This window comes from Centropristis striata, chromosome 2 (assembly GCF_030273125.1).
Source record: "Centropristis striata isolate RG_2023a ecotype Rhode Island chromosome 2, C.striata_1.0, whole genome shotgun sequence".
Taxonomy (NCBI): domain Eukaryota; kingdom Metazoa; phylum Chordata; class Actinopteri; order Perciformes; family Serranidae; genus Centropristis; species Centropristis striata.
In genome coordinates, this window is record NC_081518.1 from 22,540,686 (window position 1) to 22,556,324 (window position 15,639).

General features: G+C 39.7%; 1 pseudogene; it reads left to right on the forward strand.

Annotated features, from left to right (window-relative positions):
* The window catches only part of LOC131981818 (non-muscle caldesmon-like), a 35,368-nt pseudogene extending 21,846 nt beyond the window's left edge, over positions 1-13,522 (forward strand).
* Positions 13,523-15,639: the final 2,117 nt, after the last annotated feature.

The following is a 15,639-nucleotide window of genomic DNA, read 5'->3' on the forward strand; positions in this document are numbered from 1 at the left end:
ACTTGACAAAGCCTGCTAAAAACAGAGGCTCAGCCTGAACATCATCAACTCCAGGATCATACTTGTTGCACGAAAACATTGTAAAAAAAAAAAAAAAAAAAATCCACTTTTTTACTCTTAACCATGTTAAATAACTTTTTTGAAGATGTGTAAACTATTTGGTAACACTTAATCTGAAGGGGTATGCATAACCATGACATGACACTGTCATAAGATGAAGAAGGCTTTATGCATGCTTATGAATGTTGTCATGAAGTGTCATTCGATCAGTTATGTTACCTTTAATGCAAAGTTGATATTGTTTGAGATCTTTGACAAGAACACAGGATTACTTCCTCAAACAGAGCGCCCTAACATATTCACATACATGTACATTTTGTACTTTATGAGGAAAAAACATAAAGCCAAGAGGATCCAAAAAGTTTCTTTTAACAATTGTGATCATGTTTGTTCATACAGGCAGTAAGGAAGTAGTTAAACAGATTATGATATATCTATACCTTAAGGTATATCATAATCTGTATACCTTAGTCAACCAATTAGAGTTGAGACTTGCTGTGATAGTTTCAGTCATCTCAAACAATGTCAACGTTGCATTAAATGTGACATAGTTGACACTTCATGACACTTCATGACAACATTCATAAACATGCATAAAGCCTCCTTCATATTAATGACAGATGTCATGTCAGTCTTATGCATACCCACTTCAAATAAAGTGTTGCCAACTATTTATGACAACTCAGGAAGCTTTTCCACTTTGCTTCTGTACCCCTGAGGAACACGAAGAGTTTACTTTTCAAACATTAGTTTAAACAAAAAATTTTTTTTTCTATTTAATCGATTATATTCAATCAAAGAAGCAGTAGCAGTGTGGGCAATTAAACTTGATTTTCTGCAAAGTGAATCTTGCATTAGGGATGATTTGACGTTTTCTGCTGCCTTGCATTCATGAACATTATAGGTACAGAATAAAACAAAATGTTCAGGATGAATAGATGTAGTTTCACAGTCTTCTTCTGTTTCTCAGGATGCAGATGGTTTAAAAGTGGGTGTGGCAGATCTTATTAATCAGTGGGTGAGAGGAAGTGAAGATGGGAGCCGCTGCAGCTCGCCCTGCAGACCTGCAGTGAGTCTGAACTTTACCCTGAATAATCACAATTCTATGACACATCTTCTCCTCGCTTCACTATCTTACTGAGGTGCTGTTTATTTGGCAAGCTTGACTGAGAATGTTACCCCTGAGCTCATAATTTTTCCATCCAGCTTTAGTTCTGTGACGTGAAATTTAAAGCAAATGTTTACTTCTGTCAACGTTTCCATCAAACTAACTTTTGCTCAGTTTTGTTTTATCACTCTTTTCAATCAGCATTCCTCTCTCTGTTCCCCTGTGCTTCATGCAACCACACCCAGCCTCCTCTCATCTGGTGTAAATCATCCGGGCTCAGTGTAACAGTGAGTCGGTGGAAGTCTGCCTCCCTGTGGCTGCAGCAGGATCAGTCAGACTGAGCACTGACCCTGTGTTGGTGTGTTTGCAGGACATGAAGGCTGGTGGTGTTTTAAACAAGAAGAATCTATGGGAGAGCATCGGTGACACATTATCTTCGAGAAAGGATGGGAAGGTATGAATGCACACAACTAAATCTTTATCTATTTATTGGATAACAGTGTGTTCTTTCACAATGATTGAAAAAAGGGAATGTTCTTCATACTGTTAACCACAAAAACTTTCTTAACCGTTATGCTGAAAAGTACAGAAGAGGAGAAAAAAAAGTTTCACTATGAACTTCGAGAAAAAAATCAAAATGTGGAGAATAAAGTCACATTTTGAGTTAAACCTGATTTTCCTCAATACATCTAATATATGTCTTAAAAAAATCACATAAATTACATAAAAGCAGATTTTCCCAAAACAATAGTTGTGGTAGTTTCTACCAAGAAACAGAGGATTTTAATTCTACTACACCTAAAATATTGAGGTAGTTAAATGTTTATGACATTGATGAAAATCAGGTTGTCGCTGCAATAACTGTTCAGATAGAAAACAAAGTACTTCTGATTACTTATTGACATGGGAACAACCAATCTGTAAAAACATCTTTACAACTTTACCGAACACAAAAACTTTATTCTCATCATTTCGACAATTATCTTGAACTGCATAATGAAAAAATAAATTCCTCCTCTCATTAATTTTTTCTCCTACCTGGCCCTTATCCTTTTTCGTTGAAAAGGTGAATAAGATTAAAGGTAATAAAGTAATCTTTCTTCATTAAAATGTAGTTTTAGTAATTAGTTATTAGTTGAGTTTTTTAATCTCAATGAGACTTTTACCTGGTTAAATAAAGGATATATTAGTTATCCCAAATGTTTCAAACCTAAAGATTTATGTTATTTATTTTAATTTACTTTAAAAAAACTAAAGCAACACTTACAGTTTGTGTCAATAAAACTCTAATCAAGCATTCATTTAGTACATTAATAGTGTGACGGGAAAATATGGTGAAACAGTTTGCACACTCCGGATGTTAAAAGTTACAAGTTACAGTGTAAATGTTGTGAATTTTTCTCTGATAAATATTATTTTATTAACTGAATTTCAGGAGAGCTCGACCGGTAAAAGATATAAATTTGTGGTGGCGGGTCACGGCAAGTATGAGAAGGTTCCTGTGGACGACAACAGTGAAGATACAAACTGCCAGTCAGGTGAGAAGTCAGCCATCCTTTACTAATTCAGTTTGGGGTGAAATAATGTAAGAAATATTTTAATTGTTACCTGTGGTTTAATTTTGTTTCATGTATTTATTTATAATCACTATTCAGTTACAATCCTACCTACTCGTCCTGCTGACCCAATTACTCACCGCAACAAATATGGATTAGTCCAATGCTGAAAATAGTCCCCAATAAATGCACTATTTCCTCCTGTTTAGGTAATATTTGATTTTTTTTTTAATTATTTCACCTTTTTGTTTTTAAATGAAACTATGTATTTGTGATACACTTTCAAAGGTCGAGTCACCTTTTAAATCTGCAGTTGTAACTAGTTCTGTTATATTTTGTGATTTAAAAAAAACAACAGAAAAACAAGACAAGAGTTTCACATTAAACTTTATGCATTTTTGAGAATCACACAGTAAAAACAAAAACATGTTATAGTTTAAGCATCAGTGTAATAAAAGGGGCTGTGGGTAGCTTAAAGCCCCCCTCATCTAAAAAACAGCCAGTTTTTAAATCCAATATTGTGACAAAAAGGCTCTAAATAACAAAAACAACAACAACGACAACAACAACAACAACAACAACAACAACAACAACAACAACAACATGCTAATATCTGCTACGGCAGCACCAAAGTCCTCCAAGCTGTGAAACATCGTCTTCCACAGATATCACTCAGTTTCCCATTAGTCTGTCTTCCTACAGCAGGACTTATCTTCATCATCATCATTATCATCACCATCATCATCATCATCATCGTCATCACCATCATCATCATCATCATCATCATCATTCATTGGTTTCAACTTCTACGTTCCTAGTAACAATCTTTATTCAGTAATATTGTTTCTTAGTCCTGAGCGATCCAACACAAGGCAGGAAATCACAACCCATATCATTTGTTACACTGGCTGAAAATAATGTTGTGATCAATGGACCTCATGCAAGAATCACTCCAACAGATTCTTACATTGCTTGTAGAAATGATTGAGGTGAAGCAGCTGTAGCTGCATTAATTTCTGCATTTTGATTTTTTTCTTTATTCTTTATTGTCTGTCTATCAATACATTGAAGTGATTTTGAGTTTGAAAATCACATATAAAATATAAAAGTTAAGAGAAAGTTAAGAAAAGTAAATACCAAAATGTTCAAGCATGAGACCCTGTGACATTAAATTTTTTTATTTTTTCCAGTTTATCTTCATAGATTCTTCTTAATGAACAGATAAGTCCTTGACATGTCTAAAAAAAAGTTTTATCGTAAACTTTAAAATTGGTTAACTTTCGGGTAGTAGATTTTAAGATGGGCAACAACAACAAAAATAGATAAAAAGTTTTCACCCAAACTTTACTGTGACCATACAGATATTAATCAGGTACAACATTTACCATGTTCACCATCAAACATTTGATTATTAGCAGCAAACAAGTATGGCTGATGGGTATGTCATTATTTTTGCAATGTATTTAGTCGTAAATAAACGTATCGGCACATTAAAATGATGTCCAAAAGGTTCACCAAAGTCGTTATGATTCATCCTCTGGGGAACATGAATGGCTGAACAAAATTTACTGGTTTTCCATCCAATTATGGTTGAGATATTTCCGCCAAGATCAAATTTGTGGACCAACATTTCTGACATTTCTATTTAGAGCCACTAAATTAAAAAACATCACCCAAGCACAGTACAAGAAAATCTTTCAGTTATCATGATTTATTTCTCTAAGATGTTCCTGCCTGTGTGGTTGTAATTTCCTGCCCTGATGGAAAGCCAGACACCCCTGGCTTCATTTCCACCCATACTTGATATACATATCTTATTATTATTACTGACTGGACCTCCACCCTCCATTCATCTCTGTTTCAATCTGCCCTGTTGTTCCAGGAATGTAAAAGCCCTATTTATTACAGAGATTAAAAACTGCCTACCAGCGGTGAACACTAAAGCCCACTTTATTTAGAAAAATAGAAAAAAGTTGAGCATGACAATCAAAACAATCTTCAATCTATCTACCATCTATCGTATATTTATCTACAGTACATGCATTCAACACCACTGCTACGCCATCATCAAAGTCAAAAAGAACAATCAATTACCAAGTAGAGTGCTGAGTCTATAGAATAGTAGTCTTTGTATTATCTTGTGTCTTTTTCATGTTTATTAATAGTGCAAAGATGCCACAACTGTATTTCCTAGAAAAGCTACAACAGCTTATTTATACACTAACTTGTGTTTCACAAGTAACTTTTTTAGTGAATCTTAGTTATTGTTTTAAGTTAAAGTTCTAGCTCCAGTATTTGCTCAAGCAGATGATGATTAAGCAACAATCAATGACACTTTTAATCTTTTTTCCCCTAAAAATATTCCACCTCCTCACTTGACCTGATTTATGAGATTTTAATCATGAAATTAACAAAATCTACAAATGGTTCTCTATGTATGATTTATTTCCTCTGAGGCTCACTCATGATTATTTTCTCTATTCTGAGACAAATTACACAACATAGAAACAACACACGTCACTTATCACTTATCAGTCCCGAATAAATTTCTGCATCACTTCAAGTTACACTTCTTCGAACCGAACCCTCTTGCTTTCCTGTTGAAGTCTTTTGGCTCTTCTTCCTGACACTTACGTTTTATCAGCCCCTTTTCAAACACAGCTGCTATTTTCGTGAGCGGCTTCTCTGCTGCCTCTTTAAGCTTCCTGGCATCAAATCTCGGGCTGTACAGCAGAATAGGAAGGCGATTGACAAAAGACGGAACTTCTCCTTGATTGTCCTTCGGTTCCTTTTTCTTGTCCGAATCTTTCTTGCTGGTGTTGATCTGTTCAATGATTCGTTCTTTGGTAGAGAACATTTGGAAGAGGAGGGCATCCCACATCTTCAGCGCCACAGGGCCGTCTTTTTTGTTGACCACCTCCTGATTGGCACATTGGTCTGACGACATCTTACCATCACCACCTTGATCTGTTTTCTCGCTGCTGCCACTGGAGTCGACCTGAAGTTTGGCCTCCGGTACTGGAAACGTGGGCTCCTCCGGCTCAACGACCATGTGCTTCTTGAGCCGTGTCCACCCGCTGAGCTTTCCCTTGAGGCCCTTCAACTTCAGGGGTGCTTTGGGCTCAGCGGGTGACGGGGTTTTCTCTGCTGCATCGGCCTTCTTGTCAGCAGTTGAAGATGCAGTTGATGTCGCTGACTTCGTGGAGGATTCGACTGTCGGGGCTTCCGTCGGTGCTGCTGGTGCTGCTGCTGTTTTGGTCCTCGGAACTTCCTTGTCTTTGAGTCCAGCTTTTTGCGGAGATGGCAGTGACGTTCCTCTGTTTGGGGATGGAGCTTTGACTGAGACTGAGGCCTGAGGCAGAGAGGCAGGAGTGGCAGAGTCAGTCACAGCGGCTTTAACTACGGGCGGTTTCATGACAGTATCTGTTGCTGGCTTTGCAGGGGAAATGTTCTCTACTGGCAGCTCTGTCGAAGGCTGAACATTACTGGTTTTCAAGCTAATCTGGGCTGAATCTGAGGGCAACTGTGAGGAATCTGTTTTTACAACTGAGGGTTTCGTTTCGACAGTAGCAGAGGATGGTCTTGATTCTACCTGCTTAGTGGGAGGTTGTGCTTCTAGATTGGGTTTAGTGGTTAAAACAGGATCAGCAGATTGCACGGGAGCGCTAGTTTTAGTGTTCAGTGAGGAGAGTTTTGCTTCCTTACTGGAATTTGTTGCTAGGTTTGTTTTCGTCTGGTGCATTTGGGAATGTACTTTTACCTCAGCACTGTTAGTTTGGACTGAAGTGTCCTGAAGTTTGTGTGGTTTTATTTCTGGTTTTGAGATATTCTCTTTGACTGACTTAGCAGAAGGTTGAGCAGAGCTATTAGGTGTGTTATTATGAAGAGGTGTAACTGGAGGGTTTGTCTGGTCTTTCATAAAAGCTGGCAAGGGTTTAGTTTCTGTAGTCGGGGTTAAAGAAACAGGAGTTTGAGAGGACTGGGGCAAGGTTGGAGTATAGGTCCGAATAGGTACAGGGGAGGCTCTTGTTGTGCTCCAAGGTTTAGTTACTCTAGGAGGGATGGGTGGGGTTTTAGATTCAGCACAGTGGTGAATATTTGGAGCAGCATGTGAGACAGTTTGAGCGTTGAAAGTGTGCATATTAGTTTCTATAGATTTCTTAGATTCAGTGACAGATTGCCTAATCTGATTATTCCCAGTCTGCGCAATAACAGAAGTTTGAACATTATCTCCAGAAACTATGATTTGACTTGTAATGGTTTGCTTTTCTACACTGGTACTAGACATGTTAGCCATGATAGTTGAGGAAGTCTCAGTCTTAGACATTACAGATTTTTTTGTCCTTGGAGGGGGACTTGCTAGAGATGTATTCACTATAATTGGCTGGATGAAAGGGGGTTGTTCTTTTATGGTTTTAGTTGTAGTTTGTGCTGCAGATGATCTGTGTTCAACACGAGGGCTGGCAATCTGTTTAACATCTGCTTTTGAGTTTGTGTAAATTCTTGCTTGAACAACTGAGCCAGCAACAGGGTTTGCATCAACGGCAGGCTTTGTTGCAGATCGACTCTCAGGTCTGTCTGATCTCAGCTGAGGGCTTCTTGGTGTGATGTGCCTCATGGTAGGACTAGAAGGCACTGCAGTTTTATTAACCGGCGCAGCATTAAACGGTGGTTTAATGCTTACTGCTGGCTCTGTCACCATTGGCGAAATAGTTTGTGCAGGAAGCTTATTGGGTATTTTGGTTTCTGCTGTAAAAATAGTGTGAACATTAATGCTTGAATTGGCCGTTTTTGTGGCGTGTCCACCATGTTGAATAGACTCTACAACTCCTGGTTGTCCAGTTGAGACGAGTTCTGTTGAGGACTTGCTGGGTGTTAGCAATCCTGCAGGTGGTTTGTTGGACAGTTGGGTTTCATTACTAGGTACTGTGTTTCCTTTTAAAGGATTAGACACTGGTCTTGTTTCAATAACACAGTTTGTTTCAATGTTTTCTGCTCTAATAGGGATACTTGGAAGAAACTTTGTTGGTGATTTTCTAGGCAATAAACCTACTTTTTCAGGAGTGGATTTGGGATGCAAAGCTGTGTCTACTGTCGAGTTGCCAATTTTGTTATTGTCAATATTACTATGAGTTGGATGTTTCGGTTCTGTATTAACTTGGCTCAATATCATTGCATCTTTAGTTGGGATGTTAAGACTGGTTTCAATTGCTTTCGTGACCTCTGCATAAGTTCTGCTTGAGTTTGTGTAGAAACTTGCTCCTTGAACAAGCTTTGGGGGCTCTTTTAAGGGCGCATTAGAGGTTGTATCTAAGGGGAATTTATTACCTGAAAGGTTGGGTGATTTGGTTGCATTGACAGAAAGATCAGGTAGTTTGGTTTCTGTCATTGGTTTTTCCACTAAGTTAGTGTGAACAGCAGATGTTTTTGGTACACTCTGTGCTTGAGAAGGTTTCAAAGAGAGATCTTCTCTGTGCAAATAGGCCTTATTTGCTACTGTTTGACTATTTTTGGGAATTTTAGTTTCAGTGCTGATCTGTTGTGTGATTTTTGGGCTTTTGATGGACGCAGACACTGTGCTGACACTGTACTGTGCAGAACACAAAGATGCTGTGACAGGCTCGTGTTGCACAATGGAAGCATTAATTGATTCTTTGGAGAATATATTAGAGAATTGGGGCTCAGAGTTTTGTGTTTTGTGAAGGGTATGTTCTGTGTTAGCAGCGACGGAAGGCAAAATGTTCCCTATTTTTGTTTTATTGGGTAAAGTAGCCCCGCTGCTTGCTTTAATATGCTGATTAACTGCTTCAATTTTTTTGTGTAAAACCGCTTCAGCAGCCACTTTATTGGGCAGCAGTGTCTCTGAAACCAGTTTGGTGGCTTGTTGTATTCCTAACATGAATGCACCATTTATAGTGGCACTTCCTGAGAATTTGGGCTCCAAATCTGTGGCAAGGGACTGAACAACTGAGTTTTTATAGTGAGATAAGTCTTTAACGGGCTTGGCAGTTAGTTGGACATTGGGACCATTGGGTGTTAATGGACTGACTCCACTCGCAGTTTGGTAAGTCTGGACTGGAGCAACCTCTACTTGTCCTGGCTGTTGTTTTGCATTTGTGACTTTGGATTCCACTTTTTTAGGTGTTTTCTCAGGATTACCACCTTTCTCTATGACGTCTCTACCTTTTGCACTATGCTGCATTTCTGCATTTGAATCTACTTTGACTAAAGGTGAGGAAAAACTAGACAGACCCTTGCTATCAGTCAGGCATGGAGCCATATTTAGCGCTGCCTCTATAGAAAATAGTGCCGCACTTGGTGTGTGTACCTCACCTGCTTTAGGCATTGATATTGAAGCCTCAGAGTATGAGGCTTTTGGTGTGGATACATCACTTGTGGACTGTTGCATTGTTTTCTGTGTCAAGTCAAGAGGAATCTCAGGTTTTATTTTGTCCACATTAGATGTTTTAATTAATTGTATTCCAATACTTTGAGCTTCAGACCGACTCTCCTCAAACACATCTTTGCTACGTGTGACGATCCGTTCAGCTGGAAGCTCAGATTCCCTCGGAGGTTGTAAAATATCAGCAGCAGGAACAGGAGCCTCCATCGATGACAGAAGATCTTGGTGTCCGTTGAGCTGGTTTGTTGCATCAGATTTAGTGATGTGTGATGCATTTACACCTGCATCTTTGTTTGAAGGAGTTTCATCAGCCTTGGTGAGAACAGGGCTATGACGTGATGAGGCAGTCTTTATCCCACCGTAGGCAGCATACTCAGCTGGAGTAAGCCCATAATATGTTGATCGAGATTTGGGCTTTGAGGTCGCCAATGTCATTTGAGACTCCAATAATGACGACAAAGACTTGCGTGCATCGAGTACAGGAGGACGATAAGGAGACGACAGGGGGTTTGGACTGGGTTGTGCTTGTCGTGAAATCCCTGGCGTAGGGTTATGATTTGAAGTTGTTGAGACAGTCGATAAAAACGATGGCACCTTCGGCAACAATGAAGCTTCATTTTCAGAAACTTGGTTTATTTGTGGCACAACAGGTTCTACTAGTGTTGGTTTGACCACAGCAGGGTCAGCTGCAAGTATACTTGATGTTAAATTCTCTCTTGGATACAGTTCAGTATTGGACAAGCTTAGATTCATTGCACTCCTTGTTGTATTTTGAAACTCTATCTCTTTGTAATTGCTTGCTTGTTTGATGGCAGCAATGTGATTAACATTAGTCTGCTTCAATTCATCTGTGGCAGCTGGGGGTTTACTTATACTGCTAGTTTCAATTGCTGATTTGAGACTTGGAGCCTCGGTAGGAACTGCAGGAGCTTGTAGACCTTGGGAGGAGTTAAAAGCAGCGAATAAAAGTGGGTTGGGTTTAGATATTTCAATAAAGGGGGTGGATACTCGAGCTGGTGTGCAAGCGGGAGTCCTAGGTCTTCCACATTGGGAAATGCATGCATTCAGTTTCTGATCACTTTTTATCACTGTCACAGCTACTTTCTTTCTGTACACATCAGATAATGATGCTCCGTGGTAGGTTGGGTTTATGGTTGTGAGGTCTTGCATGGAGGGAGGTTTAGAGATCTCATAAAATGTTGCCTTTGATGTATAAATCCTGCTCTGAAGGGGGTCAGGCCTCGTGTCTTTCACAGCTTCAACAAGTGATATTTTTGAGGCAGTTATCTCAGGAGGCATCTGGCTCGTAACATAGTTGCCATTAATGGTAGGTCTGGTGGTTAAAGATGTCTGTCTCTGAGCGTTGGCCTTTGAACTGGCGTTTGTCTCCCTCTGGCTGGGAATAAAAGGTTGAGTGTTTGAAACTGATAGCAATGTTGGAACTGGAGGTAGGTCTGCAACCTGAGAAAGTGCCGGGCCTGGGCCACAGTTGGGGGCGGCTGGGGATAGGGTCAGGCTGTGAGTTGATATTTTCGTGCTGGACTGTGAGACAGCGACTGGAGGGACTGTTGTGACTGACCCATGGGAATTTGGTGTCATGTTTAAATTGAAAGCCACGGGAAGAGGAGGTGCTGGAACTTGCTCAGGTGTTGATGGGGGTGGTGAAGCTGGAGGTGGCATCATGAAAGGAGACACATCATCGAATAAAAACGAGGAGCACTCATACAGCGGGGCCACCTGCTCCTCACAAGTCCTGACCTGAGCTATGTGGGGCTGAGGGGGTAAGCTGCCAGTTTGGCCACAGGGGCTGCTCCGAGGATAAGGGAATGCTGATGCAGAGGGATCACAGAGGGAGTCAAAGGGGAAAGTGGACAGCGAGGGGTCTGCAATGTACATTGAATCCGGCGTCTTTGGCGGGCTGGACTGGTCACTGTGCTCGAGGTCCGTGCTCGCTTCATTGACAGGCGACAAACAGGAGCGGAAGGGGACGGGCGTCTGGGAGAGGCTGCCTTTTTTCTTGGCTCTCTTCTTCTTGAGTTTCTGGAGCCTCGCGTTGTCTTTGCCAGGTTTGGGCAGTAAAGGTGGAGGATACTGCTGGGAAAGGTCAGGCTCCAGCCCGTTGGTGTAGCCAACTTCCATCAGCATTTTCAGACTCCTGCAAGAAAGACAAGACTCATCAGTCCATTTCTCTTCAGCCAAAAATCTACTTTGCTAATAATTAGGGCTGGGAAATACTTTGTTGACATCTGGACATAACACAAGCTTAGATTTTGGATATCATAATATGGCTAAAGTGTTTTCCTACATATAAACAGAATGCATAACATTCAGAATTAGTTTGTTCGTTTACAAAAAACAAAGGCTTCCCAGTTTGAGCATTAGATATGTTGTCTTTGTACTGTACTCAACTGAATGTAGGTTTCTAAGGATTTGCAATTAATTGCAATCTGTCTTAATCTATCTTTCATAGCATCCCAACTTTTCTTGGAATTAAGGTTATAGTTTTATCACAGTACAGTGATGTCATTGTCTAAATTTAGCAGACTTTTTAGTGTCTACTTGTTCTGTTATTTTGCCTTACCTACTTTCTCATTGGCCACATTACTGAAGATTATTTATCAAAAATCTCATTGTATATAATATTTTGTAAAAGTGCCAATAAACAAACAGAAAACAGTCAAAATGATTTATCAAAATATGCCTGTCATGTAATAGTTGGTTTCATAATATTTGCTTGATAAAATAATGTACAGGCAATACTTATAATGAGTCAAAGGAAAAAAAAGACAGGAAAAAAATCTGAGCCAACATCCAACACAATGTTTCATGAGGAGGTGACATATAACCTCTCTGCTCTGGCAGAGGCTTTTATAGCTCAGGAAATAGATTGTTAAGACGTCAGAGCTGGAATAACGAGATTCTGGTTGCATGGTGTGATGTTCTCAATCACTAAGCAGTTGGAAATGTTGAAAAGTTTTGTTCCAATACAGAGTCGAGTCGGGCCAGAAAGTATCTAATGCCAGACACCTCAGCAGACAGCCAAATAATCACTGAGCATGTTTTTGACTAATTATGGAAACAATAAATATTTGACTTGGGTCATTAAAGGTGCAATTTGTAAGATTTGGGCAGATTTGCAATTTAAAACATTGAAAAATGGGTGTGAAGTTATTTCAGTTTTATGTCAAAGGTATTGTGAATTGGCATGCTAACCAGGTAGCCCTTAACCCATCCTGTCTTATAATACCTCTTGGGCTTCGAAGGGCATTAGTCACTATAGCATTCACTTTGTCCTCAGAAAGGACAAATAAGTAAATGCAGCTACAATGTTTGCTGTACAGCAATTAGCAGTATTAATTTACACCTAAAACTAAAACTACAGTTAATACAGAACACACAAACTGCAATTCTGAGATACTGTTGCAATGATTTAGTTCCTGCAGCATTTAGCTTCTTCTTATTTGAGTTTAGTCACTTAGTGGAGCGCACAGAGACCAACAGCCAGCAGAGAGACGGCACAAGTGACATAGGTGAGCTGGCATCCACGCTAGGCTAACTGCAGCCCTGCACAACCTGCTGCAGCCTCTTTCTAACACGCCTGATGTCTTGTCAATAAGCTGGACAACATATGATGGTGGATTATCAACCATAGTACATAGTACGGACAGCTGCATCATGGTGCTATCAGAGACCTGACTGCATGTAAACATCCCTGACTTAGCCTAGCCATGGAGCTAACCGGCTGCATTCTCTACTCTGAAGAGGCACTGAAGGCACTAGAATTCCTGAGAGCCCGTTAGTGCAACAGCCTCTTAAACACAGGTCCTCAGCTTGGGGTATAAGTCTTCATTTAATTTGCTGCACATTTTTGAGGACATAATATGATTTACTGTGTGTCTAAGTGGATGAAATCTTGACTTGAGTGTCATTGCTACATTTATAAAATCATGCATGGCTTGCACAAGGTAAAATACTGCCCCCTATTTTTTGTGGCCAGTAATTACAATCTGCACCTTCAAATTGTGTTTTAAATGAACATGCATGCTGACAACATGTTGTTTCTCTTCCTTTTCAGCTGAACAGTTCTATGAAGATTTGTGAAATTCATGCTGGACTTGGAAGAATTTGGGATTATAAAAAAAACTTTCCATCACTACAGCATTCTCTGTATTTAAACCTTTAGGTTGGAAATGTGGTTAAATTATGTTGTAATGACCAATTTCTTCTGACAATTATCACTTTTCAAAGGTAGTGAAACAATTAGTGGGTCTCTTTTTCTGTTTTTACTTTGCAGGTATTCATTTTATCTTGTGAAAAATAATCTCCACAGTAATAAATCGTTTAATACAATGAAATTACTTCAATTAAACAAATATACTGATGTTTAATTCTTCAGTTATTGAGTTTCTGTGTTTGCTTTCTTTGTCATTTACTGTGTATGTCTTCTCCTGTGTTCTCAGTTAAGTGTATTCAGCTGCTTCTCAACTGTACTGATTTAACCCGTGCTAACGGCTCCAAGACAAGTCTGCAGCTGGCTTTAGAAAACTATGAGCTCTCATGACAACAGGCTCATTAGCAGGTTTCAAAAATCTTAATTGGGTCCTGAAGATGCTGCATGGCTACAAGACGCGTCACTATTGGAAATAGAAAGGCATGTAAAGCTGTTGCTTATGGCAAGGCTACTTTGAAATGATGACAAACTACTTATGAAAATAGTCTCTCAAGGAGACTGTCAGATTTAAAAATGACCTCTGCAGGAAATAAAAGTAAACCAAAGGAGAGTGATTGACACATACAGGAGGGTGACCAGGTTCACGCCTGAAGGAGGGGTGGCAGCATTTAGCTAGTGTTCATGAGCACAGACACTTAAAACGTGAGTAGCAGTAAAGAGGCTCCAAACTACTCAGTCATTAGCATTACAAGCAAACAATAAGAAGGTGGTCAAAGGTCAGCGGTATAATTAGCTGACGATAAATGTGACATACATTCCTCTGCACCCAAGTTTATAATAGACTGAGCTGTGTGTAGTTTTCCTGTTTAAGCCGGAGCCTGTTTGTTTTTTTTTAGAGGTTTTATATCATTATAGCTTCCCAGTAGAGTCACTTATGTATTCAAATCCAAACATTCACATTGGGTTTGTTGAACCAGCAACTCCCGTGTTTTGTGAGGTAAAATTACAATTTTTTGTCAATGGAGTCTTTAAAGAGACTTTAAAGAGAGACATATGAACTACATTTTTCTGGATGGGAAACACAGAAAAAAATGACCTTACCTTACCTCACCTTAAAAAAATATATCAATATTAGTTTCAGTGTATGCTATACTTAGAATACTTGCTTTATAATTAATATTGCTTTATCCTGCCACCTGAAAGCCCCTTTTAACAGCAATCTATAGCTATCATGTCAGTTTCTTCAAAGCAACCGGACCCCATAAACAAAAACAGCTATTTTATCTCACAGAGCACAAGAGTTGCTGGTATAACCATCATTCACAGCTTACTGTGGTTACCACATCAGTGCTTTTTGCTAAGGCTGAGATTAAGTCAGCTTTTAATATTAAAATACTTACTCAATGCCACTTACACAATAGTTTGTTTTGTTCACTCTCTAACTTCTTCTCACTTGTTTGTCTCGAGTGGCAACTTGAGCTGAATTGTTCCCTTTCTGTCTGAGTATTGGAATGGATCTTTGGCTGTCACTAGAAAAGGTTCACAGGCTAATTTTAGCCCCTAGGGAAATAAGAGCAAACATCCTGACACCCAGCACCTGCTGCCTGCTGTCCTGCACTCACACAAACAGCCTCAGTCTGCTGGAAATCAATCCCAGGCCCAAATCCTCTCAGAGCTGCACCGACTGTGAGCTTAGCCTCGTGTTTCGGAGCGATTATTATCTTAAATTTTTATACATGTCATGTTAGCACCAGTTTGGTCAGAGAGAAGCTTAAGAAGTATATCCAATGGGGTATTTTCTGCAAGTCTGACAATCTGTATTTTGAAGTATAGAAGCTGCAGCATAAAATAGTCCTTACTGATTTATTGTCCCTGTCTTAACATTTCAACATGATTTTTGGCTGGTTTTGAGCAAATGCTTCATATGAATCCCTCTTGTCAAAGTGACTCCTACAGTCACAGTGACAAGGAGGCCAGCTGACACACGAGAAGTCCCCCTTTTAAGGCTCTGGGGTTGGGTATCTGGGAGGCTTCCATTGGAGCAGCTCAAAAGAGGAAAGTGTAAGATTAGCTTTGAGATAAAACTGTGCCATGACCTCAATCTATCCAGCCTCACAGAAGTTAATTAAACTGAATGGAGGACAAGGTCTTTAGTAATTATCAGGTTGCTACAGTATGAGTGTAAGCAACAACTTACCTGGAGGGGAAACAGGTGTCACTTGTGTTTTGCAGGACAGGCTGCAAAACAAACAGTCAGTGTAAGAAGGGGCCAGCATAGGCAATTCATTTATTTACAACTAAAAGTGGATAAAAAGGCCAATAAGGCAAAAGTATGACCAGT